This window comes from Lotus japonicus, chromosome 5 (genome assembly GCF_012489685.1).
Source record: "Lotus japonicus ecotype B-129 chromosome 5, LjGifu_v1.2".
Lineage (NCBI taxonomy): Eukaryota > Viridiplantae > Streptophyta > Magnoliopsida > Fabales > Fabaceae > Lotus > Lotus japonicus.
This window is the reverse complement of record NC_080045.1, coordinates 19,486,069-19,491,103: the sequence shown is the minus strand read 5'-3', so window position 1 is coordinate 19,491,103 and position 5,035 is coordinate 19,486,069. Positions and strand designations below refer to the sequence as shown.

The 5,035-nt window shown below is 38.8% G+C and overlaps 1 long non-coding RNA gene across 1 annotated transcript; it reads left to right on the top strand.

The window, feature by feature from the left end:
• Positions 1 to 376: 376 nt before the first annotated feature.
• Positions 377 to 2,172, top strand: LOC130720266 (uncharacterized). The gene is made up of 4 exons (XR_009013023.1): positions 377 to 501; positions 596 to 1,644; positions 1,780 to 1,903; positions 2,104 to 2,172. It is a non-coding gene; the product is annotated as an uncharacterized LOC130720266 (long non-coding RNA).
• The last annotated feature ends 2,863 nt before the right edge of the window (positions 2,173 to 5,035 follow it).

The following is a 5,035-nucleotide window of genomic DNA, read 5'->3' as shown; positions in this document are numbered from 1 at the left end:
TCAAATGCTATCTTGTTGCATCCAATGGTGGAGAGCTTGGCCAATGAAGGAGTTGGTGGTGGTGGTAGGAAGAATGAAAGTGAGGTAGGAGAGGGTGAGTGAGAGGGTGGTCTGGAGGCATTGAGGGGGTTATGGGGGCTGGTGAGGGGTTGGTGACGGAGGAGTAATGGTCAAGGGGTTGGTGGAGGGAGGAGTAATGGTGGAAAAAGGTGATGTCTGTCAGAGATAGAATACGAAATTTTAACTTCTGTATTTTATTTTAGTGAATACGGAAATTAAAAATCCGTAGGGCAGTTTTGGGTTTAAAAAAAAAGGGTGGGGCGCGGAGCCCCATAGGGGGGGCCCCAAACCCAATTCCCCTTTTAATTGCGTCGCACGTTCTCCCTTTTATGTCTTTCGTTTTCCTTCGATCGGTTGTCAAGATATGCGAAGCCCGTTACAGGTCGTGTGAGCAGAACTGAAGCAGAGCACGAACGAGGCGAAGCAGATGAGACTGACCAGGTTGACCTGCGATCTTTTATTTTCTTTTCTTTCGTCTTTGTAAGCTTTGTGAGTCTCTGATTGTTTTTTTTAGGGGGTTCTTTGCTTCTTGCAGACATTGGTGGAATGATCTGGGATTTAGGGTGTTGCTTTGCATCACCTGAGAGAGGTCGATCCAATCCAAGTTGGATGCATTTTGGTTGAAAACCAGATTTTGTATATCCCCTTTTTAATCCTAATTGATGGTATTGGTTCGGTCACTTTTCATCGAAGCTGATAGAGAATTGGGGCTTTGATGTCGAGGGGATATTGCAGTAAGTGATTTTGATTAGAGTCTATTTTTGCAAGGATTTCTTTGAACCGTAGAATTTGATGTTGTTTCATCTTGATAATTGCATTGCTCTGTTTTACACAATTCCCTAATATATTATGATTTTTTCAATATTTTACTTAGGTGTGTTCTTCCCTATTTGAACTTTTTCTGTTATAGATATCAATTCTTCATGGAAATGAGAGATAGCAATGCTATTCCTTTCATTAAAAAATAAAACATCACGAACTACTTTTTATTTTAATGCTACTTATATTCAAGCTGTGAATGAATGTTACAGGTGTGTAATTGAAGCTGGACATGTTAAATCAGGTGAGTTGTTCTTACCACATCTCTCTAGCAACCTTTCTGGTCATGCCCCTTTGTTACCCCCATAAAATTAATAAAATAGATTTTAAATTTAATTTCAAATACTCTTTTGCTAAATGGTGGATTAGTTTATATTTGCCTTCTTTTTGTAGCTCTTTCTGTAAGAGATAAGCTTGAATCACTGTGTACAACTAGGAGATTGGCTAGGATGAAATTAAAAAGGGATTTGTTGAATATCGAGCTAAGCTACAGGTTGAGTTTCAAAAGAAAGTTTCAGGTATAAGACTATTATTCAATTTGATAAATGCAGCTGCTAAACTATCCTTTTATCTGATTCTCACATGATGCATTCTCTCATTTCTCTTCATGCTTTACCAAGAATACAAAGTAACAAAGATTTTGGATCTTATAATGTCAAGCAGCTTGAGCAAGAGATTGAAGGAAAAATCCAGTGCTTGAAAACAGAGGCTCCAATAATATCGAATGATGTGTTAGAGGACAAATGTGTTGTCCTTGAAAGCAAGGTATGATGATATTGACATTGCATGTTTTGTTTGGCGTTTGCAAACTCAAACTATCAATTTTAAAAAAGCTTTTTTCTAATAGCTATTAAAATAATATTGCTATTATTTCTGCCTTGGCTTTTGTGTGGGTTGAAGTATCCTTGAATATATAGGTCCATCATTCTTGGTTAAGAAAATAAATCAATTTTGTTCTTGAGATTGTCAATGGAACAAGAAAGAAGCTTAATGGAAGAAGAGAGTAGCTGCCCTTGAAAGAAAGGTATGGTCATATTGACATGCATGTTTGTTTGGCGTTTGCAAAGCCCCAAATCATGGTTTGAAAAAAGTGTGTTTCTCATAACTTTTATATTTATGGCAGTGTTTCTTCTTGCGTTTGTGACGGTTGGATTATCCTTTAATAGACTAGGTTATATTTCCATCATTCTTGGTTAAGAGAATATATGTCAATTATGTTCTCAGGTGGTGATTGTCGCAAGAAAGAAGCTGAATGAAAGAAGAGATAATCTGCATTGCATCTTGAAGTTAAGAACCTCACAGGGGTATCCTTTACGATTTCTATGAAGGATGCCTGGCATTTGATTGTAGTCAATCTGTAGTTTTCCTAAATTAGAACTAGATTCACCTCTGGTGATCCATGCCTTTCTCCGATTCAATGAGGAATATGTTGATGTCTTAGCTGCATCCTACCTTTCGGTGAGTAGCTCTGCTAATGTTCTCTCTGTTTCCTTCTTTGGTAGTTGCCTTCTGCACTATCTATTGTCCTCTCCTTTCTGTTTTTTTGTTTTGTTTTCTATTCCCACACAACTGATTTTTTTTTTCAAATTTGATGGTGAATGGGTTCAGCCTAGGTTAGACCTGACTGAGAGAGAGAGGAATATTGTTGAGGTGGTTGTGACAAAAGAAGAAATGGAGAAGTTTGGTGATCTACTACCTCTCACCATTTTACAGTGCTAGAGACCATGTTAATAACAAAAGCAAGGGTCCTGTTCCAGGTAAGTAGGACTGCGCCATATATATGCTTATTGTAAGTATCAAGCATCAAGGGTTAGTTCATTAAGCACATTATAAATATTGATTTTGAGTTTAGTGTTTTATTGCTTTTACTGCAAACTGATGATGATTCTGTAATTTTGGTTAAAATTATATGTATAACTTATTTATATGCTCTCCTCATGGATATCTCTTGCCATTGGGATCTTGACAAGGCAAATCTTCTGGCCTACATTAGACGGCAGTCTTTCCTCATTTAAGTATGAGAAAAGAAATACAAAGTATAGGAGCAGATCTCATGCTGGAAGAGGAAAAAAGTTGGTTATGAAATCAGATAGGTCTCAACAAGTAAGGTTGGATGTGCTAGCCACGAGTCTTCTGCATATTTTTCTAATGCAAACCAAGGACCTGAAATATAATGAGTGATGCTTGTGATGAGCTTAGAGCCAAAATTCAAGCCATCTAACTTTGCACACTTTTACTCCTCATTTTTTATCCTTCAATCTGACAACAATCCTTTATTTTCAGTCATCATGCATTTTATTGTCATCGCTTGAAATTTACCACTTCTCCAGCCCAATGCAGCATCTAATGACTGAATTGTTGACATTAAATCTGAGGTTGCGGTATGTTTACATATAAAATAAGCCATAAGGCAGTGTCAAATGTCCTCTGACTGGGGAAACATTAGTGGCCTCCCAAGCACTGGGAACCAAATGAATACAATATGTTACCAACAAGAACCGAGCACAATGCAGGTTGTGCCAAGAAGAAGTCAATGGTGGAGCACACACAAGAGGATCATGAAGCTCACTCATGGGAACATCAAATACAGTACCAAGTCAAGAGCCAAGAGAATGTGCAGTTGCATATGTTTAGTGAAGCTCCATCGTCAAGCTCATCTTCATCTTCCTGCCACAGTCCTATTCTTGCCAATTTTCTCAGATTCAAATTACAAGCTGAGATGATGAAGGGTCTCAAACAATCCTCTTTGTGACAGGAGAATGTGAAATCAAGCTAGCATTAATTTTAGAGTGATCCATGTTTATTTATCATAAAAAAGTGATCCATGTTTATGATATAATAGAGACATGTTATTAACTTTGTGCTGTTATGCTATGGAGATGATTTGACATTGGTGAATGCCATATGTTACATTATCACGTACTATTTTTATTAGGGCTTATTTTATATGTAATAAGTTATTGCCTCTTACATACATGTAATACCTATCCTTATTTAATTATTTGTTCCTAATTACCTATTTTTGTTCACTTAGTTTTTCAATAAATATCTTTATTTTCTTATATAATCATCACATATCCTGGATGTAACACCCCGATTTCCAGGTGTCACTTTAGTAACCAAAAATAGACTTTACGCTGAAAACAGGTAATTTTTTTTTGTTTGATACCTTTTAAATCAAGCAATAGAAAATAAAGACAAAACCCAACCAACACACAAATATATACACATGTACAGCCTCAGCTGCACTCCCATGTCACGCGCACTCGCAGTGACTCCAAAGTAGTGTGCCCGTAGGCAAATAGTTACAGATCCAGAAGTGTGAGTGAAAAGGTTATAATTACAATCCACTGGGAGAAAGTCGGCCTCAAAATGGCCTAAGCAAAGACTCCTATAGTCCGACTGACTCACTGTGATCCCTCAATAAGAGAACCACACAAAAGCCATGCGTCGGGAACCTACCCCGTCCCAAAAGCAAAACGAATCAGAGCTCTACACAAATATGACGCCTGCCTAACTCTACCAACCCATAACTGCTCACACATCCGAGTCCTCGGCGAACTGAAGACGGCAAGTTGAAGCTCAGCTCCATGCGTCGTAGAACTTCTTTCGTCAGATGTTCACACTCGTCAGTCCGGTCCTCCATGACCCTTCCCCGGTACGTCGCTCGATGACCCACAACATCGATCACCCAAGCGGTGGGGGCATCCCGATCCACAAGCTCATATCTGATCCCCCCCGAGGGAGAGACCATCGAACACCAGTCGGCCATCGACATCTGGCAGCAGGCCGACCGCCCAAACACAAACATACAAACAAAGCCAAGGCGCTAGGGTCAACTCACAGCAATAAGTAGATATACACTCAACATGTGATATGGGGTATAGATATATGTTGATATATATACATATAAACAATCCTAGCATGTTATGGCTCTAACATTGCTTCAATAAACAAACAACACACAATCTCAGTCAGCATGAATGTATGCGTGAAATGCACAATATGTATCCGGATTTGTGACGCGTTCCCGTTCGCCACAAGTGAAGCATTTTCACTATGGATGGACCATTCCCGTTATCCATCCTGGATGAAATCCATCCTGGATGAACCATTCCCGTTATTCATCCTTGGTGAACCATTCCCGTTATTCACC